The 22,502-nt window shown below is 42.4% G+C and overlaps 2 long non-coding RNA genes across 6 annotated transcripts; one reads left to right on the top strand and one right to left on the bottom strand.

The window, feature by feature from the left end:
• Positions 1 to 4,518: 4,518 nt before the first annotated feature.
• Positions 4,519 to 22,482, bottom strand: LOC123600991. 5 transcript variants are annotated; one of them, XR_006713915.1, is made up of 3 exons: positions 22,373 to 22,482; positions 19,842 to 19,979; positions 4,519 to 4,716 (listed from the first exon to the last, which is right to left on the bottom strand). It is a non-coding gene; the product is annotated as an uncharacterized LOC123600991 (long non-coding RNA). The 5 variants fall into 5 exon arrangements; XR_006713916.1 differs by lacking the exon at positions 22,373 to 22,482 and adding an exon at positions 21,762 to 22,357 and having other exon boundaries at positions 19,842 to 19,983; XR_006713912.1 differs by lacking the exon at positions 22,373 to 22,482 and adding an exon at positions 21,762 to 22,355.
• On the top strand, positions 21,454 to 21,964 carry LOC123600992. The gene is made up of 2 exons (XR_006713917.1): positions 21,454 to 21,547; positions 21,735 to 21,964. It is a non-coding gene; the product is annotated as an uncharacterized LOC123600992 (long non-coding RNA).
• Positions 22,483 to 22,502: the final 20 nt, after the last annotated feature.

Below are 22,502 nucleotides of genomic sequence, written 5' to 3' on the forward strand. Positions count from 1 at the left end.
ATATCCGGGATGTTCTGTACAATTTCTGCAAGCCTATGAAAAATCATGCAGGCTAAGTTCCTGAACAAATGTCCACCACATGTAATGCACCTGTGCTCGGTGTGCAGAATCCCCTGATGAGAAAAACAGCCGCCCCACACGGACAGTCAGGTAGGCAGCAAAAGCAAAATAGAATGTCACAAGTACTGTGACGTAGGGATTCACAGGGACCCTGGGTTCCCATCAGTACTGCACTTATCTCAGGCTACAAGACAGGGAGACACTTCCCAGGATAACAGTACCATATGGTCTCCAACATGCATTGATTAATCAATCAATGATCACCCAGAACGGAATCTCTAAATACTGCCATGCTAGGGGGCTTAAGGTCCCTCTGAGACCTGTCACCCAATTTTAAAAGTAGGATCTCAAATTAGCAAAAAGAAGACATGTTTATCAGATCTGCATATGGCATAAAGTTGGGAGAGAGCGCTAGTAAATTGACGACTTAAAAAGCAAGATTCGAAAAGATCTAGCAGCCTGGGAGGATGGCCTGAAACCAAGAAAAATGTAAAAATTTGTATTAAAAAACCAAATACATAAAAACAGGAGGAGAGAGAACTGGCTCAGAAGCAGCCTATGTGAGAAGACATAGGGAACGATGAACTGGAAGTTCTTCTTGGTTTGACTAACAAGCTTCTTTAACGAAACAAAATGTCATTATTAAACCATAATAACCTTAAGGGCAGGGATCACACCTTAAATATTTTTAATATCCCTCCTTTGCCTACCATAGAGCCCAACACAGAGTATGAGCTCTGTAGGACTTTCTTAAACGGGGTCAGAAGCGAAAAAGCCTCAAGTAATAAGCTCCACTAAAGAATGGGTTGTGGTCAGGACCACCAGGGAAAGCTATAAACTCTTCTCTTACGTACAACTTTCCTGACACTGCCCTGGGCTTTCTCCTCCTGTTTCTTAAGCTGATAACCAAAATCAGAATCCTTTGCAAGACTTAGAAGTCTGACTCGATGCCCGCCTCACCTCCAGTCCCACTTGACAGGGTTCTTTTTGTTCACACACTGTTCCAGCTTTTTCGGTTCCTCCGAAGCCAAGAAAAAGTGCTGGGCTCTGCACAGGAGACTCCTCCCCACCCCACCCTTGCCCCGCCTCACCCACAGGTTTTCCACCTGCTTCTCCCGGTTCACTATGGCACATTGCTTGAACTTGCTCAGGGAACCCTCCCTGAACCGCAGCCCAGGCCCGACCCCTCTGTTGTACATTCTTCCAGCTCCCAACGCGTCCCCTTGCTAGCACTTTCTACAGGCCTCTTTCAACGCTAGCCAGGGAATTATTGTTGAAAATCTGCCTCCCCTGCTACAATGTGCACTCCATGAGGGCAGGGGCATTGGCTGTCCTGTGTCTTCGCCACTGGATCCCACGTACCCAGGCCAGTGTTTCTTAAACTTCAGTGCCTCTGAATAGCCTCAGGGATCCTGTTAACCTGCAGATTCTGATTCGGGAGGTCTGGGGTGGGGCCTGAGATCCTGCATTTCTTCCAGACGATGCTGACATTACTGGTCTTCTGATCCACTTTGAGAAGGCAAGTTCCGCAGCACAGCCTATGATCTTCTTCCCAGATCACTCGGATGATCTAGTCCCGCCCAGCCGGTCTTCCCGCCTCGGGTTCCTAGCGGTCCAGCCCCTAGGCCGCACACCTTCAAAGTGTCTTTCTGCAGTGTGAACCCAATCATGCTTCCCCCCTTCTTTTCAAAACTTTAGAGACTCCCTGCCACCTTGTAGGAAAAACAAACAAACAAACAAAACAAGCTTCTGGGTATGGCATTCAAGGCTTAACCCTGCCTACTTTTCAGGCCCTTCCTCTTCTGCATCACCATCTTACATCCCAGACTCCTGCCCTCTCGAAGCCCTTGCAGATCCTCAGACTCACTAGGCTATTTGACCCCTCTCTACCTTTGCTCAGGCCACTGACTTCCCTTGGAATACCCTCTCCGGCTCCATCTGCCTGTCAGAAAGCCACACTCTTGGGTGGCTCAATCAGTTGAGTGCCTGACTTTGGCTCAGGTCATGATCTCCTGGTTTCCTGGGTTCGAGCCCTGCATCGGGCTCTGTGCAGAGCCTGCTTCGGATCCTCTGTCCTCCTCCCTCTCTGCCCCTCCCCCGCTCACGCTGTCTCAAAAATAAAAAAATAAACTGAAAGAAAGAAAGAGAAAAAGGAAGAAAGGAAGAAAGAAATCCACACTCTTATGCTGTGTGAGGAACATTTCCGGGATTCTCCTCTCAAGGAGAACTGGCCTCTGCCTCGTTTGGGCTCTGCTGCAGCTCCTTGTGCTGTTCTAGGTTATTTGCAGGACAGCTGTCTCCTTCCTGTCAGTGAGTCCTCTGAGCACAGAATTGTGTCTCATTTATCCCTGTTCCATTTATGCCTGGCACATGGCTGGCACTTAAAGAATGTGGAACACAAATGAATGGGTGTTACTATTCTCTGCTCCAAATGCCGTACTTTAAGGGGGATCCTTTGCCACAGTGGAGCCCTCCTAAGAAAGGAACACCAGCATTGGTCCAAAACCCACATGATACGAGAAACAGTTCAAGAAATGGCCTAAACATAAAGCGTGGAGAAAAGATGTGCCTGCGTTTAGTAGGTGCTCAATAAATATTTACTGAATGAACAAATGAGTCAGAATAGCTCTCTCCATCTGGAGCTCTCAACTAGAAGAGAGATTACCTGCGTTCTGAGTCATCTGTCGTTCCAGGAACTTGAACATTATACCAAAGGCAGAGATCTCAGTCCAACAAAATGATGAATTTCCTAACAAGACCAAGATGTACCAAATTGCTCTCTCTCTACTCTAGGAGCCATCTAAGCCATCTCTTTCTTTTAAGTGACACAACTAAGTCTCTGGACCAGTAAGAGTTATGTTTGTGACAAATGACAGAAAAAAATTAAGTCGTGGGTGACTTATTGCCTCCGACGGTGTCACTAGGTGCCCCTCTTTTCCTCTCACCACCACTGCCCCTGTGCTGGCTTCAGTGCAAAGTCCCCCACAGCTCCAGCTCACTTGTCCCAAAGCAAGGGAAGGACATCCTCCTGCTCCACACTCCTGTGACAGGTCCAGCTGGGACGGTGGCTGAACAAAACCCATGGCCCCAGGAAGGCAGTTCTCTGGCGGAACAGAGTATCACCTGCCAATGTTGGACCCAGAGCAGTTGAGGGAGAAGGACGGGGACAGGGCTGAGAGTGAAGGAGAGGACGATTTCTCAGACCAAGACAGCATAAGAGTTACCCAACAGAGGGGCATCTGGGTAGCTCAGTCGGTTGAGCAACTGACTTTGGCTCAGGTCACGATCTCATGGTTTGTGAGAGCCCACATCCGGCTCTGCGCTGACAGCTCGGAGCCTGGAGCCTGCTTCAGATTCTGTGTCTCCCTCGCTCTCTGCCCCTCCCCCACTCATGCTCTCTCTCTGTCTCAGAAATAAATAAACTTAAAAAAAAATTTTTTTTTTTTAAATAAAAAAAAGAGTTACCCAACAGAAAAATAAGAGCAGGGAGACAAAAACCACGGTTAGCCACCACGGCCCAAATCTTTGTTCCTACCATAAAATGTGTAATTGCATTCAATAGTTGATGTGCACGTAATACACATTTGGTTGACCACCACTGGTTATTAAAAACTCCCAAGCAATTCAACACACATGTTACTAACCCGGTGAGAATTCACTAGACCAGAGGACTTTTGTATATTGACTTTTTTTTTTTAATTTATTTATTTTAAAGTTTATTTATTTATTTTGAGAGAGACAGCAACAGCATGAGTGGGGGAGGGGCAGAGAGAGAGGGAGAGAGAGAATCTCAAGCAGGCTCTGAGTTGTCAGCCCAGAGCCAGACGCAGAGCTCGAACTCATGAAACCATGAGATCGTGACCTGAGAGGAAACCAAGAGTCCAACGCTTAACCGATTGAGCCTCTCAGGCGCCCCTGTAACATTGACTTTCTTTATTCACTTCTTCAAAAAATGTTTATAATATTGAGGATATAATGATGAGGAGAACTGTCCTCATGAAGCCAATAATCTCATGGAGCAGGTAAACAGGAACAAAAACAATTGCAAAGCAGGTGACCAGTAGCATGAGGAAATCACCTATATCCATATTATCACATCAAAATCTAAAAAGATAAAGCGAAAGTTTAATCAAGCTTCTTCACCACTAAATATCAGTTTTCTTGGTTAACGTGACCAGCTGCCTCTCTGAGCGGTGATACAGATTGGCAGAAAAGTTATTTCGGTGAAGGAATCTCAGTGTTTCCCTGGCGTATGGGAAGAAGAAACGCTACCCCCTGGCTTGGGGCCATCAGTTCCAAACCTAGCAAAGACTCACGGACGACACATCGCGGATATTGCAATCCCCCACCTTCAGAGCACAGAAAACAACTGCTTACTTTCAATGAGATGAGCAGCTCCTATCAGCCACGGTGTCTATAAAGAATAAAAAAGGAGAAAGGGAGGAGATAAGCAATGTCTTGATTCGCAAACCCTTTAATTCCTTGCGTCACCCATACTTCCGACTTTAGTCCTCAGTTTCACTGATTTTTCTCAGGTTGATGTTTTGAACTTCTACCATGATCCCACAAAGCGTGCGACCTCTCAGGTGTCCCCTTCGCTGTAGACGTTCTTTTCTTTGTCTGTAGTAACATGGCCTGCTCCGCGTCCTTCAGAACCTGCCGTAAGTGAGAAGGTTTGAGAATAACAAACCTTAGGCAGAGAATAACAATGCTATTTTACTTGTCTCTCTAGCCTTGATCATATATTTCAAGTTCGTTGGGTCCCGCATGATAGCAGTGGTGGCTGAATTTACAAAGCTTACCAGAATTCTGTTCTCTGCTTTTCACCTGGTTTAAAAAAATGTTTCCTGTTGCCTATTGAAATCCTAGCTGCTCTTAAGTAGCACGCTGTACTTATCCTGAGTTAAGGAACATCTAGGAAAGACTCGGGATTATTTTGTTATCCCCTTTTACAGGAAGCACAGATGTGCTACACTTAGGTGATCTAAGAGGCAAGGGGTTCCATTGTCATTGCTGGCCCACACTGTGGGCCCAGCTGGGCTGACATTTTAATTTGTTTCTTTTGTGGCTTCCATTATCCTGGGGACCAAGGTATAAACGTGTCTGGAATCACAATTTGTGGAAAGGCTAGTAAAACTTTGGAACAGTGCCAGGACCATTCAGTGCTTGGGATGGATTCCTTGGAGTCACTCCAAATGTATGGGTTGTCCATTTGTGCCATGTGGCCAGACTTGAGTCTAGAGTAGACAATTAAGACAAAATGATGTTTACTGCAGCCTTGCTGTACAATGGAAAAAAAAAACAAGGGAGCAGTCTGGAGAGGATTGCCTCTGTGTTTAGAAGACTTCAGAAGGTTCCATAGAGGTATGCTGCTCACATGTGGAGAAGCTTGTAGATGCTTAGAAAGCAGTTGCTATCCAGATATAAAAGATGATTTAAAGGGGAAGTGATGGTTAAGGACGAAAGGGCTCTGCTTTTTGGTAATTGTTCTGTCTATTGAAAACAAAGGTAGCTCTATGCGATAAACCAAAGCGTGGCATCCTGGTTCAGCCTAGGTTGGTACCCCAGCTTCCCCACTTGTTGGCTGTCAGACTCTGAGAAAGTGAACTTCTTCTCAGAAAAGCAACTGTATTGCGAAGTTAGGGTAAAATTAGGTAATACATACAAAATGTTTAGCATAGTGCCTGACCGCTGGAAAGCGTTCTGACAAGGCTCATAAGCAGACAATCTAAAACATTATATGAATCCAGTGGCTTATAAGGCTTTTGGGGTCTCAAGCCTTTCTGGAAACCTACTGAAAACTATTGGTCCTCGTTCCTCAGGGGGGAAAAAATGCACACATACAAAATGTTTGCACACAGTTTTAGGGAGTTCAAAGACACAAGGCTGTACAGCAAGGTTAAGAGCCTTTGTTCTAGGGCTAAGTCCATTCCAAAAAGAGAGAAAACTCCTCAGTTTTATTTATTTTGTATAAGTTTTGATCATTTATGATCAGAATTTCATAACTTTTTAGATTAGGAAGGGATTTTACCTAGTCTAAATCCCCTCCCCTTTGTTTGGAATAACAAAATATTAAGATCCTAAGAAAACACTTGGTGTCAGGGAACTCTATCAATTTCACCTTTACATAATTTAAAAGATAAATTTTCCTTTTATCAACTACTCTTCATTTTGAGATATTCCTTAAGATCTATTGTATGTCCACTCAGTTCCTAACTCTGTACACTGAGACACATTTACAGTGCTCAGCTCATGTCCATTCAAAGCCCTACGATGGACACAATGACCATTAATTCTGTGTATTTTGATCGGCACATCTGCTGTACCCATTTGATATTGTGCTATTTGTTGAACTATATTGCTGGAGTATAACTTCATCAAGTAGGAATTTGTATGAACAGAGTTATTGAGCACCGAGACTGGGACAGGCTCCATTCTCTCCTCCTAGGATACATGGATGAATAGACAGAGATGTTTTCTCCCCATGGAGCTCACAGTGAAAACGATCTTTTCTTTTGGACAAACATGGCTAGGGTTGAGATTCTATACGTGGACAAGAACAGAGGTAACCTGCAAGTTTCCAGTCAAGTGAATGTCACCAAAGCCTCCATTACCATTCCCCAAGGACACATGCCTTCATTTGCTTAAACAATAGTTGACAGCATGGACCGCACTAAACACAGAAAAGCCAAAGTGTGTCTGGGCATAATCCCACCCATAACTTCCCTCTGGCAGGAGCAAGAACGATATATCAAGGGGTAAATAGGCCATGTTTAGATAAGTCATCCCTTGGTTTTTCATTGCAAAATGCTTTTAAACACTTCTCCTTTGCTTCCAGGATGTTTTGGGTGACTTTTGAGGGAAATGTGAACAAGAGAGCAAAGGCCTCTTAGCTGTTTATAGTTAGAATGGAGCAGGGAATATGGCTGCCAATGTGGAGAAGACGCTGGTTCATACAAGGAACAGGAGACTGGAACGTGAAAAATTGGAAGTAGGTCAGATAAGGGACTGGGCCAAAGGCAAGAGACACTAAAGGCTTTGAAATCATGGAATCTTGTTCAATCTACTCCTGGAGCCCCAGAAGCAGTAATGGCACAAAGTCAGTATAGCTAACACGTCGCTGGGATCCATGGGCTCTGGGCAATTCACCTGATCTCACTCAGAATACAGGTAGAATGATGTTGCTGTAGCCCTGAAGACGCAGGGCAGAGACAACAGAGTCGAGGTGGTGCTGACCTGGCTCAGGAGCTGACAGTTGGGGCTAGAGCCTCCACTGACCTCAGCTTCCTGTCCTGTCTAGTGGACGGACTACTGGCTTTCATCCTGAAGCTACTTTGGGTAACACCAGGTCTACGGAAACTATCACACCAACACACCCAAGCATCTCCTTCCCTTCTTTGCTTTCCTACCTAGAACAATCTCATCCATTTTTGCTGCCCTCCACACCTACAGCCTCATCCTTGTCTGGCTAAATATACTCCACAGTTCTTCGGAAAAGGGGAAACACTCTTCTTGACGTTATCAGGAGGATCTAACTCAGCCTTCACTTCAGCCCTTTTTTACCTGAGACGTGACTGTGCAATAGCCTAAGAACCATAGCGAAAAAGCAAAAATCATGTTCGTCACATCCGAAGAAGGTGAAATTAAGTGAGTTGTGTCGTTTGCTCAAGAGAACAAAATCATTTGCTTTTGACCTGGTAATGCAGTGACCTTTCTTACGTGCACCCGTAATGTGCAAGCCACAGTATTTTTGGCAGAAGACTTTCTTATCTCCTCTCCCAGTGAACGCTTTGATAGACGACAGTATAAATATCCTGTAGCCTGGGTCCTTGGTTTTGTAAACAACCAGGAAATAAGATATTTTGCCTGATGACCAAGGCAGACTCACAAATAGGCTCCTATAAACAGAGGGCAATTGTAAAAGGCGAAGACAAAACCGATGGTTTGGTCCATGCTTTATATTTATCTTGCCCATTACACCACTCAGAGTACCCTCACAGCCCAGACCTATGTTTAAAAAAAAAAACAACAAAAAAAAAACAGACCTATGAATATGGTTAAGCCCTTGCTTGAGTCATACAGAATCCATCAGGTATATTATCTTTCATGATTTTGTTCATGTCACAAAAGGTAATTGCCCACCGCAGACTAAAACTAGGGATCCTCAGCTATTGGCTAGTAGGCAAAACTCTTAAAGTATTCCAAGCCACTCTATCTCAGAATTCTAGCTTTTAAATGGATATAATATTTCCTTTTCCTGAGCTGGCAAACTGCCATCCTTCAGCTAAAACCTTAAGTAATAATCCTGACTGGCTATCTCTAGTTTAGCAAAAATAATGCATTGAGCACAAGACACATAAAGGTACATACACATACGTGTGTGTGTGCGCACACTCACGTGTATACACATACAAGCCCAAGTTCCAGAGAAGATCATCCTTCTGCACCCAGAGAGAGGTTAGAATGAGGAATACATTGTCGTCACCTCATTTCTCCAAGCACTTATGTTCTTCATTATTCGACGTTATCTCTGACAGGGAGTTCTCAATCTTGGAATGCGATTGGATAGGCTAATGGAAAGCAAAAATGTTCTTTGCAAACACGAGTGCAATAAAGATGCTTAATGATAAACCTTGCATGTCATCAAGCACTTGAGGCCCTTTTAAATCAAAACAAACCGTGGCAAATGGTATGAGGGAACCCAGAACATTAAAATTCAAGTAAACTTCAATGCCTCTTGGAAAAAAGTACGATTGTTGTATGAAACCTTTAAAAATAACAACAGCGAACATCTGTCGAGTGCTCATGATAGGAGGAACACTGTTCTATGCACTTGGCATATATTTTTTATTTAACCCTCAAACACCCTCTAAAGTTCAATACTTAAAAACGAAATTTGAAGAAACATGAACAGTGACTAGAATACACAATATCGCGATAGAACAAAAAGTTTTCAATTTTGCCCTTACAGAGCTCTTTTTTAAATTTAAAATTTTTTTTTCAACGTTTATTTATTTTTGGGACAGAGAGAGACAGAGCATGAACGGGGGAGGGGCAGAGAGACAGGGAGACACAGAATCGGAAACAGGCTCCAGGCTCTGAGCCATCAGCCCAGAGCCTGACGCGGGGCTCGAACTCCCGGACCGCGAGATCATGACCTGGCTGAAGTCGGACGCTTAACCGACTGCGCCACCCAGGCGCCCCTAAATTTTTTAATTTTTTAAATTTACATCCAAGTTAGTTAGCATGTAGTGCAATAATGATTTCAGGAGTAGAAACCAGTGATTCATCCCCTACATATAACACCCAGTGTTGATTCCAACAAGTGTTCTCCTGAATGTTCCTTGCCTATTTAACCCATCCCTCCAGCTACAACCCCTCCAGTAACCATTTATTCTCTGTATTTAAGAGTCTTTCACAGGGGCGCCTGGGTGGCGCAGTCGGTTAAGCGTCCGACTTCAGCCAGGTCACGATCTCGCGGTCCGACTTCAGCCAGGTCACGATCTCGCGGTCCGTGAGTTCGAGCCCCGCGTCGGGCTCTGAGCTGATGGCTCGGAGCCTGGAGCCTGCTTCCGATTCTGTGTCTCCCTCTCTCTCTGACCCTCCCCCGTTCATGCTCTGTCTCTCTCTGTCTCAAAAATAAATAAAAACATTAAAAAAAAAAAAAAAAGAGTCTTTCACATTCTGTCCCCCTCCTTTTTTTACATTATTTTTGCTTCCCTTCCGTTCTGTTCATCTGTCTTGTACCTTAAATTCCACATATGAGTGAAGTCATATATTTGTCTTTCTCTGCCTGACTTATTTCACTTAGCATAATACCCTCTAGCTCCATCCACGTTGCTGCAAATGGCAAGATTTCATTCTTTTTGATTGCCGAGGAATATTCCATTGTATATATATACCACATCTTCTTTATCCATTCATCAGTTGATGGACATTTGGGCTCCTTCCATGTTGGCTATTGTCGATAGCGCTGCTATAAACATTGGGATGCATGTGCCCCTTCAAAACAGCACACCTGTATCCCTTGGACAAATATCTAGTAGTGTAATTGCTGGGTCATAGGGTAGTTCTATTTTTAATTTTTTGAGGAACCTCCATACTGTTTTCCAGAGTGGCTGCACCAGTTTGCACTCTCCCCAGCAGTGCAAAAAGTTCCTCTTCCTCCGCATCCTCCCCAACATCTGTTGTTGTCTGAGTTGTTATTTTTAATCATTCTGACTGGTGTGAGTGGTATCTCATTGTGGTTTTGATTTGTATTTGCCTGATGATGAGAGATGTTGAGCATTTTTTCATGCGTTGCCCTTACAGAGCTCTTAGGCAACATATTTCAGGTCACTGCTAAATTTGTATCTTTATATTTACATTTATAAAGATGTATATGTATAGAATTATATGAAGGTTTTTCATTTGCTTCCATTCCTCGACATTCTAGCTCCCCATAGATGTGTGAATCTCTGGATGTTCAGGCTTTCTCAGAGACATAGGAAATGCAAAGTGACAAGTCTCAGACACACGGAAATAACGGCAGAGTGATGTCATCAATAGCAAGTCCAACACAACCACAACCCTTCCCTTACGGCCCAGAGGAAGAGCCATTTCCTTCTCTTCCCCATCCATAAAGTTTTCAAAGGTGTGGCAAGGCACACCTGCAATGATGATCCTCATTGATGAGGTGAAGTACCTCCCTCATTTTCCAAGGGCTTAGCCTAGCCTAAGAACTATTTACCTAGGAGATAGAGAACAGTTCAAGGCTTGCTGAGCTCAGAATGAGCCCAATGTAAAAGAGAGAGAGAGAGAGGCCTTAGAAACACAAAGGAGCAGTGGCAAAAGAGAGAAAGAGAGAGACCTTAGAAAGAGAAAGGAGCAGTGTCTCCCGCACAGGCAAGGCATATGAGGCACAGGAATGGAAACCAAGAAAAGCCCAGATCTACTAAGGCTAGTGATTGGCTCTACAGAAACAGCTCAGTTAGTTAGGAACACTCCACATCTGGCAAGTTGAATCAAATTAAAACACTTCTATGTGCTTATATTTCCAAACCAAAATGACCTCCTCGTATATGCCTGGTCTCCTCTGGACCCCCATGAAGACCACTAAAGTGACCTTTAACCTGCAGGCTGACACAAAGTCACGCTCACTCACTTTATCTTTTTCTCGACTACTTAGTTCTTGGAATTAAGGAAATTTGAGGAAATTGAACTTTGATTTCTGTTTGGTTTTACTTTTTTAAAAAATCTTTTTGGTTCAAAAACCCTAGAAAATCATTAAACCGGGCCAGCAGGCATTAAGTCTGAATAAAGAATAAAGAGTGAGCAGGGAGAAAACTCTTTGTCTCCCAAAGTTTTCTTCACAGGCAGTTGCTGGCATGGGCACTTTGGAATCACTTTGGCATTTAACCTGAAGGGGAAAAGCAGTTTGGGTAATAGATTACTGATATCCATTGTGCAACTAGGAACACAAAAAGTTTCTAAAAAGTTTGAGGTTCGTGCAGAGCAGACTTTCTTCATGAAACGTGGGCTGTAAGAATTTTTTATGTGCAAAAACTAACCTGGGGTTTTCTGGCCCAGTGAGTTCTAGTTCTTTCTTCTGGGCTGTCTGACTTTCACATCCATTTACTAATGAGAACTAAAAGTAATATGTCATATTTGTAAGTGCTTGACATGGAAACGAAGGAAGACTGTTTCAGTCCGTCTTTTTTGCTTGAAAGAAACAAAGGTGCATTCAAGTTACTCCATAAAATTGGTGGCGGGAGGAGATTAGATGGGGGAAGGGAATTATTACAAGAATATGCAGCCAAGACTGAACAGGAAACACATCAGCACTGAAGGCATCTCTAACTACGAGTGTCTTAGTGCCTTTGCTTTCTTTCCGTGTGTTACTATGGCTGCCTCAACATTCACTCTCTATCTGTTCTGATCCTTCAAAGTTTGAGCTTGCATATGGTTCACGGCATCCTCTTACAATCTGACTGCTGCCAACTGGCTTAACATCTTAGCTTCCCATTGCCAAATCTCCAAGAGAGGCATCTGATTGGCCCTGGTTATCATTTTAAGCTAGTCTATACAGATGGCTGGCTGGGTTACAGAACGGTTGCCTTCAAACCAAGTGTCTACCCTTTGGTCCACTCATCTGAGAAGAGGGGCAAAGACATGGCATAAGAGCATGACTATTTAGAATGAGGCCCCAGTGGAAAGAGAAAGATATGGATGGGACAGGCTGAGAAAAGTATCTCTAGTTTGCTGGCAGATTACGGGAAACCAGTTTATCCATCTTCCTTCTGAGTGGAGCTAATCTTAACTAATCACAACAGACCTGGACTATTTTCGGAGTGGTATGGGAGCATGACAGCGCCACCTTCTTTCCTCTCCCTTGCCCTCAACTTTATCACCTTTATCTCCATTACATCTACCACTCTATCGCCATAACTGACCAAATGCCGAGGAATCTGCAACTTCTGTATCAAAGTATTCGGAATTTCAACTTAGAGCGCCAACAAAAGTATTTCTCATTTTCCAGGGTCACTCAATTGTTTTATTTTAGAGTATCATGCCGGTAGACAATAAAATATTAGAATAGGGATCATAGATACCCCTTGGCCCACTCCCATGGCATTTATTGCAATAGGAATTCAATCAACAGAAGCTCCCAAACTATATTTGGTGAGGGTTGGGAGATCTAAGTCAGCTGACCTCACCATTCGGTAACCTAATACAGAGAATTGGTTCCAAGAATATTTACAATAATGACCGATTGTACAATGCCAAGACATGATTGCATTAAGACTATTAAACTCTGGCATCAATCAAATATGGATTCAAATCACAGCTCTGTCTTGCAATATCTATGTGACTTTGACAAAATTGCCAGTCCCTGTGAATCACTTGTTAAGTGGATGTAAGAAGAACCACTTCACAGGGGTTTTGTAAATATCTAGGCAAGATAATATTTATAATATTATTTAAGATAAATAAATATTTAGGCAAGATAATTTAGGCAAGATAAACCTGCATAGGTTATTGCAACATGCCTGGCACATAATAAGCACTCGGTAGGTGATAGTAATGGTTTCTATTGCTCTCACTATTGTCATTCACATGGGTGTTATGGGGATTGCAGAATGTGGATGAGAGATGTGAGGATTATCTTCAAAAACGAGACATCTTAGGAGAGATGACACAGACGTACTTATTAGAAGTGGGCATGCATAGAATTTGCATATACACAAGCGGGACTCAGAAAAATGGTGGACTAAGTGGGAAATGTTATGTGTGAAACAATGTTAAGCGATAGTCTTTAATCGGGAAAAGGAGGTTCAAATTCTGGTGAATTTTTAATAGGGATAATGCCTCTGCAAAAAGAAAGGAGAGATCGCTCCCAGTGTGAAAGTGTATCTGCTGTAATGTAACAGGATGCCTAGGAGTTTCATAACTGGAACATGAACCCTATTGAAAGGGGGAATTAGAGCATCGAGCATGGCAAATGGAAAGGACCTACTGGATGGAAGACATGGAAGTCATTGTCAGAAACTAGGGACAGCCCACTGCTTGGGTGTACATTTCACTTCCCTGGGGAGGCTTAAACCTCCCGGGTCAGTGTCCCCTGCTGTATATTCTCTTCCTGTGTTTTCCCTACTAAAATACTCACTACACAGTGGTATTACTTGTTTGAGGTCTATCTTCTGCTTATAAGCTCTGTTTGACCCTGACTCTCCGTTTATCGCCTTGTTTCCGCAACTGGCCAAGTTCCTGGCACGTGGTAGGTATTCCACAAACATGCTGAGTGAATGAACGCATGAATGCAAGAATGAATTAAGTAATGAACATGGAATTCAGAGGTGATTGCATCATATACTGGTCTGCATTGTTCTCTAATATTTATAAGGATTAGTCCTACCTTCCTGTTGACATTATAAATTGCGTTGAGACACAGCAAAAATTCTGCATCATATGTCTCCACCACTATGAGATATCCAGTTACAGGCATAAATGGTCAAAGGTCTTTCTGAGCTCTCTACTAATAATCCTTTTTACGCTCTAGTCTCCATTTTCTATTCTTTTCATACCAATGCAGAAATTATACCTCTGTCTCACTATTACGTTATAAACATGTCTTTTGTTATTTTTCTCACCAGGACTTACCACTTGGTAAAGTCCCTGTAAATAAGTAAGTGACTAAGGGAATATCTGGACAGTACATATTTCAGAGCACACTATCCAAACTTTCAGACTTCTAGAACCTCACACATTGCTGTTGTGATTTCAGGCTTATAGATCATGCAAGAATGCAACACCTCAAGCCAACATTTTGGGTTGAAATTGCTGTCTTTGTTGTTACCATTCACACAAATGTTGAATGCTTCTTCTCTTGTTAACAAGGAACATTTTACCGTTGCATGAAAATATTTTTACAATTTTAAGATAACTTGAGAACTTTTGTTGGTAAAAGTAACATGCTCAGTTGCTTCCTAGTTAGCGAACTCTAATACATCCCATCAGTTCATCCAACAAGCTTTTTTGAACACCTCTTAGGTTCCAAGCACTTGAATTACTCAGATCAATAAGACTGGCCCCTAAAGATGCTCCAAGTCTTTATGTATCATAGCCACCTTCAGAAGGCCTGAACGTTGAAGTGTAGACTATTCCTTTCTAAGGGCCCCTTCAGTCTCACCTCTGTCCTGCATGTTGACTCCTACAAATCCCTCACAACAGACTACCATGGCATTTAAGACTTCTGAGTCTATAGATCATACTTCCTCTCTATGAATTAGATCCTACTCCCAAACTTCCTTACTGTCATGTAGATTTTTCTGTTTTATCCATCTACCTTCCCTTTTAGACAGCATATTTTACAATCATCTTGCTTTAAAATATATAAAATATTCCTCTGTCTGAGTTTTCTCATCTCTGAAAGAAGGATATTGAGAATTTGGGACCATGATTTTGGAATATCAAGGAGACAAACAGGTTAACAAGGAGAAGTAATCCCTGAGTGAACAAAGTATAAACCAGCACAACTCTGGCAATTTTTAAGAATAGAACTTTTACTTTCTCTCTGCCTACTTGAAGAACTTCTCCTGCTTCTCCTTTATCCTTCTTACACTAGATTCTCATGGAAATCCTAAGATAAAGCAGATCCACAGAATTTTAGAGCTTGAAAAGGTCTCTGTACTCCAACATGAGTTAACCACGAATAAAATCAAGTTTATGCCTGAGGGTCCGAGGCCCTGGGAGAGGTCCAAGCAATGTGTGCACATTGTTATATTTTTAATTAAATATCAAAAATAAGGGTTTTTTAAGTTTATTTATTTATTTTGAGAGAAAGAGAGAGCGCAAGCAGGGAAGGGGCAGAAAGAGGGAGAGAAAGAGGTAGAGAGAGAGAATCCCAAGCAGGCTCCACACTGTCAGTGCAGAGTCCTAAGTGGGGCTTGATCTCACGAACCATGAGATCATGACCTGAGCCAAAATCAAGAGTCAGACATTCAACGGACTGAGCCATCCAGGTGCCCCCAAAGTAAGCTATTTTAACCATTATTGGTAAAGATTATAGTCTCTGCAGCCTGATTTACTTCCTTCAAACTTCCCCCTTGTGCTGGAGGAACTGGGGCAGCCATGGGTATTTTTGTTGATCTGGCTAAGGAGCAGTTGAGATGGAGATACCCTTAGCCTGGGTATACTGGGTTATATCCACGTATATGTGGATCACAGTTGTTTCAGGGGGTAGTTGTTCTCTTGAGTTGTTCCAGTGTAAGGATGGATGCTAGGAATAGTTCCAGTGCCCAGTGGGCTAATTAACTGGCATCATGTCACAAAGATGTAGGATTAGAGGCTGTTTCCTGATGCGTATCTGTCTTAGGGCATTCAGCACTGGCAATGCAAGCTAGGGAAAAGATAAATTATCTTTCTATCCTCCCTGAGAAGATAATGTTGCAAAAACCCTTGTCATATGAAGAGGAAATCAGCCCCCAAGATGTAGGAAAAAAAGTAAGAAAGGGTGGTATCAGATAGTTAATTGATAAACAGTTATTGGATTTTGTGATATTTATGGTATTTCACCCTAAAAATGTGTTGTAATTTTGTTACTGATTTTAAGTAGCTGTTCACTTTCATAGCTAATTTTGGATCTATAATTTTATATTCTTTTCATAAAAAAGATTCTTATTATATAAGCTTCAGTCTCCCCACCTGGATTTGGCCCCAGCCCTACTTAATCACCTCTCCACATTTAACAGATGGGGAAACTGAGGCCTAACCATACCACATAGTTCCAAGCAGTACTGAACTAAACCCTAGGTCTCCTGACTTTTTGTCTATTGTTATCTTTACCCACATCATCTTACTTTTGAGAAGTACCTAAAAAATTAAATATCTCTACTAAAAAAAAAAAAAAAAAAAAAAAAGAATCAAGTAAAAAAAAAAAATCTCCTGACCACAGTATGTAATAATAGTAAACCCTTACATAGCATTTCTTATATGTTAGGCATTGTTTTAAAGTGTTTCACATATAGTTCATTTAATCCTTAAAACAACTCTATGATTAAGCTAATATTGATACCCCCATTTTCAGAACAAAAATTTGTACAAAGAATGGTTACGTAACTAAAGTAAGGTCACAGTTTGCAGAGAATATAACATCCTTTGTACTGTGGATCCAGCAGCAAACATTTTTTAAGGGCTTACGATGTTCTAGGCACTTTGTTAAGCACTATAGTTAGTGCATTATCTCGTTCAATCTTTAAAATCACCTGTTAAGATAAGTAGCATTATTACTTCATCTTATGCTTGAGAAACTGAAGTACAGAGAAATTAAACAATTTGTGCCCAAGGTCATATGTCTGGTGAGGGGCAAAGCCAGGACTCAAATCCAAGCTTGGCTCCAGGGTCAGGGCTTTGAGTTTCTGCATGATACTGCCCATCAAGGAAATACCTTCAATGACCTACCATTGCCACAATTCCTGTGGTTCCTTTCCCCTAAAGTTACAATTAGAATGGGTATGTGGGCAGAATTAGAATGAGGAATGGGGTTAGCAGCCTAAAGGATATAGTAACCCCTTCTTTGACGACTGTTCTCCACCTTGTGAGATTTATATATAATCTCACTGTACACACACACACACACACACACACACACACACACGCTTGGATCTTAGTGGCATATTTGTTCTTTGAAAAATGAGCTTTGAAAAGAATTTTCTTGGTGGTGATGGGTGATTGTGTGTGTGTGTGTGTGTGTGTGTGTGTGTGTGAGAGAGAGAGAGAGAGAGAGAGAGAGAGAGAGTCAAGGCCGTACATCATAATACTCCCTGCATCTGATCCTGTCCTCAACTTTTGCTGTCCCTTAGAGATGGCCACTTTATTTGTGACTCATATCCTGTGATAAAGTTAAGAGCGACAACCAGCGGATCAGTGATTTAGATGCTGCAGAAGGTCTATCGAGGTGGCAAGTCCCTACAAATGTCAATAAGATAATGTAAATTAAGTGGCAAAATGTAATCCCTAGGGAGTGACAGAGACCTTGGTAAATAAAGTAGAGAGCACATGTCCAAACTCGAATAGCAGATACCGGCCTCCAGTAAACGGTTGCCATGTGGCAATATAGGCCTAGTGTGACCATATCTGACCATTCTTCAAGAGAAACTAGAAATCTAGATTTTTGGTGTAAAATCTCCTAAACTGTAAAAATTTTAAACTAATTCAAAAAAAAACTTTTTGTTTTTAAAGCACTGTGCTCGCTAACATTGTGCAGGCCAAACACACAACAACAAACCCCACATCAGTAGGCCTCTCCCTGGCAGTCTGCTCCAAAGGGGGTTAAATGCAGGAAACTCCGAAATGGGAAATGACAAGGGAGGACTGACAGAAATTTGGATCTTGGCGGAATATTTGTTTTTTGAAAAATGAGCTTTGGTAAGAATTCTCTTGGTGGAGGTGGGTGTTTCAGGGTGTGGGATGGATACGGGCACTAAAGCAGTGGACTTTTTGGATCAGATCCTCTTAATTTCTCCTCTGGTGTAGTATTGGTCTTGGGCCCAAGGAAAAAATAGCAGAAATCTAATTAACAGCTCAAAGGGAGCAATCAATTTACAATTGTGTGAAGTGCAAATTCCTTTGTGCAGGAAACAAATTACAGTATTTGCAAATTTGTAAATAATGCAGCACTTTCGGCTATCCAAATGCTTTGGATGCCCCCAGGGAGAAGGAAACAGAAGTCTGAGGAGGCAAAATGTTAGAAAATGACCTATTGTCTCCTGAAATGGAATTTTAAAAACATCTTTAGTAATTGATTTTTTCAATTGAATCCTTATTTAGGAACTATAAAGGGGCCCAGTTCTTAGGTCAGTAGGAGAATATCTAGAGAAGTAAACAATTTCACATCCAAAAGTCACAGCATGTTATTTACAGGGTAACTTGTTTCAAAATTTCTGAACATAAAAAGTTGCCCCCAACTCTTCCTATGCTCTTGGTTTGTGGCTAGAACTTCCAATTTATAAAAAGAGATAGCAAGCCCTGGCCATAACAACCATTATGTTCAATGTCAGAGAAGGAGTTGGTGACAGTTCAGGACATGAATCTGGTCTATCTGTTCCATAGCAATAATTTTGTGAACCGTTCAATTCACAGAGATTTATGGAGGCCCTTTTATAAAATGCTAAGCTGTTATTAGAGATTCACAAGATGCCCTGGAAGAGTGTATGGTGTACTTAGGAAAGTAACAGTGAAAACTCATTATTTTTGCCCAAGATTTTTGAAGCACTTCTCTTTGGGTTGAGCTAAGAATTGAGAATAAAGTAAACGTAACTTCATCCTTACCCTGAAGGTGTTCACAGTCTAATGAGAAAATAAAATTTAAGCCAAACATCTCAATGCGGAGATGGGTGCTAAAGAAGAGATATGAGGGTGAGCGCGTGGACACTTTGACAAGTGCTTGACTCTACCAGGAGATCTTTCAACAGGCGATGAAAATCGCCAGGCAGAAGGGCGTGGAAAGCATTAGAGATAGAGGTAAGTGGACTATTTATGGGCCTTATGTTGGAGAATGACGGTTCAGATTTGTGCTTTTCAAATATTCTTTCCCCTGTGTCCTCATTCACTATAAGAGGAGTGCAAATTGGTTGAACCTTCCCACAAAATATTTTAGCAAATCGTTAACAGGACCCTTAAAACATATTCACATCCTTTCAGTTAGAAATTCCATTTCCAGGAATCAGAGGGACTGCCAGAAACGTATGTATGAGGAAGCTTATCACAGCATTATTTATAACCATGAAAAACTGGAAACAGCCTCCATGTTCAATAATGGAGTAATGGTTAAATAAGTTATGGAACATTCAAACCATGTGATTTTAAGCACTAAATGGAAAAAAAAAATCACATCTTAAAAGAGTATTTCAAAACAGGCAAAAGTTATTTTAAAAAACAATGTAAAACAAGGGTGCCTGGGTGGCTCAGGGGGTTACGCATCCCACTCTTGGTTTCGGCTCAGGTCATGATCTTGTGGTTTCTGGGTTCCAGCTCTGTGCTGATGGTGCAGAGCCTGCCTGGGATTCTCGCTCTCTCTCTCTCTCTCTCCCTCCCCATCCTGTGCACTCTCTCAAAATAAATAAATAAACTAAAAAAAAAAAGAAAAGAAAGAAAGAAAAAAAAGAAAGAACAATGTAAAACATTTAATAAAGTATTATCCTAATTTTATAATAAAAAGTTGAAAAGTACTTCCCAGTGTTGGTAATTTTCACCAATATCTTAACTTTTCTGAGGTTTTTTTTTTTTTTTTATTCCATACATACCACACAACAAAAGGGAGTTTCTCCTTGTTCTGTGTGAAATCTGAAGAAGTGACTTTTGTCTTCTTCCCTCTTAAAAGTGTGATCCAGGATTCACAAGTCAATTAGGCTCTGAGTCGCATTCTGTTTATAATAACCAGGCTGACTAGAAAAGGAAGGGAGACCACGTAAGGAATGGAAGAGCAAGGAAGGATCCAGAAGTCGAATGTTAACATGAGAACAGAAAAGAACAAGTATGATGAGAGTGTGGGAGATGAGGACTAGAAGAAAGGGTGGGGGTTGTGTGCTGAGGAGTTGCCGGATTGAAGATTCCAGGGGTGAAACATAGACTCATACGAAAGGGTTCCATGTAAGAAATGTCCCAATGCAGTACATGGTTAAATGCCAAATAAATGGCCCTATGGACAATTAATGTTATAAAAGTTTGGAGGAGTTTGGTGGAGACCACCATTATTTGGTCACATACATGAATCTATGTATCGGTCAAGCTATTCCTTTAAAACCTCCCTTTAGCAATCTTTGTCAGAGGGTTTAATTGTGTAGGCTCCACTCTCTTGGCCATCTTTTCTGGGGAATTTACTTACTGAAGAGCTTAAAGAACCATTGTGAAAGGATTTTAACTACTAAGTAAAAGGAACGGTTGTAAGAATACAATGGAAAACAATTTGAATCTAAAGTACTATTTGAGAAAATTCAATCTCTGCACAAAAATTCACTTCAGCCTTCAATATCTCCTATCCTTTAAAATGCATTCACATAAAATCTGCTTTACAAGGGAGAACCAGCCAGGAATATAGCCCAAGAAATTTACCACTAAACAGGGACACATATGTGTTTCAGTTCCTAGGAAAACTGTGCCTTGCTAACTTTCTCCCTGGATTTCTTGGTTCTCTGCATTGACGAGCCTATGGTAATTTCTCTCCTTAATGTTCTTGCTTTTACAGTTTTTTCTGATTGTCAAGCACCTTCCCCACACCATTGCTATTCTAGGCTATACATGTCTACAACAGCATCAAGTGACCTTTAGCTATTACTAGTTAAGTGGATCAACACATTTACCCAACCGCATAACTCAGGCCCTTCAGGGGTTTTCCAGACAATTTTAATGTATTTCAACCTGACACTGGCAGATTTCCACTTCCTTTGTTCCTTGTGTAGACTTGGTTTATGTGTGTTGGTCTCTAAAAGGGGCAGAGGAGGCAGCTGTTGAAAATATAAGATTGACAGTTTTAACCACACAATTTGGTCTAATAGCTTTGATATGCTAAACTTGCTAGCTCCTCCAAGTGTACCTTTCTGATTTTGCATTACAACACCACTCTGAATCCCTAAGGAAACCAGGCTGTGTGTGTGTGTGTGTGTGTGTGTGTGTGTGTCCGTGTGTTTTTTAATTAAAAAGAAAAGGAAGAAAAGAAAGAAATGCAAACCAGTGAAACCGTTCTTTTACATCATCTCCAGATTCATTCTGCGAACTGCAGGCCTTCCCAAATCCCGGTACACTAGAGACCTCTAAAAAAGGAGAAGCTGAGACTACAGATCATGTTCTAAAGAGCGAAAACAGGTGATGTCATAACGCACAGTCCTGTGTGGTCACGGCCAAGGCCGGGTGGGGAGCCTGGGCTCCAGTGAGCACGGAGCTCCGCGCCAGTGGGTGAAGCAAGTTGTCTCCGGGGCCCAGAGGACACCCGTGAGGACCCGGCACCAATCAGGTTCTCGCTTGGCGCCTGCCTTTGTTCTCACTGGGGAGCAGGTTTCCGGGCGTCTTGCGTCGGGAACCCGCATTCGACCCGCACGCGCGTTGCTGGCCTCCTCAAGAGACCTGGCTCCCCCTTCGCCTGTTCCCCCTCGCTCTGCCAGCCAGAGCTTTCCCCATTTACATGTGGCTTCTCTCCCTAGAGCGTGGACGCCAAAATCCTGACTCACCATTTTTAGCTTTGGAAGAGGCAAGTCCAGCCCAATAGTTTACAGACGATTTGTTCTTCCTTCCAAACCTTCCTTCCAAGCCAAGGCTCTATGCTCTGCATGTTTCTGATCAACTGCCCCAGAAAGGGCTGTTAGGTGAAAGGATAACCCTGTTTCTTTGGCCTTTTCGTGCTGGACGAATAAAGGAACTTTCATTGCTGAGAGGACTGCGAGAAGGTGCTTCAGTGGGAGGAGGAAACCGCTAAACCGGAGGTTTTGTGTCTTTCTCCCCCTACCTCGATTAATGGTGTAAATCTAGCTCAAACATCTACCTCTACCCCCAGCCCAAGCCTTAGGTAATTGGTCTTTTGCAAAACAAGGCTCAAGATAAATGATGCATAAAGTTCTTTGAGATCCCTGGGTGCCAAGTGCTACGTGACTGCAGTCTTCTTCACAGCTAAGCTAAGATTTTGGCTGGGAGAAAGCCTACTAACTGTCCTGACAATGTGAACGTTTTAGCGACCGCCCCTCTCCCGTCCCCGACATCTCTCAAGAAACCAGGAAATATTTAGCTCAGTTTTAGACCCTCTAGTGAGGCTCTAGCTCCCAGCTATTTATCTCACTCTCCTTACCATTTTTGCAGGGACCTAGAGAAGGGGGCGTGGCCAGTCTTCGGGGGAGGGGCTGGGCCTCCAGGGATAATTTGCATCCGACACACCCTCTTCCTCCTATTGGCGGACCGCACAAGCTGTGTTCCCACCC

The sequence above is a fragment of the Leopardus geoffroyi genome, chromosome D1 (genome assembly GCF_018350155.1).
Source record: "Leopardus geoffroyi isolate Oge1 chromosome D1, O.geoffroyi_Oge1_pat1.0, whole genome shotgun sequence".
Taxonomy (NCBI): domain Eukaryota; kingdom Metazoa; phylum Chordata; class Mammalia; order Carnivora; family Felidae; genus Leopardus; species Leopardus geoffroyi.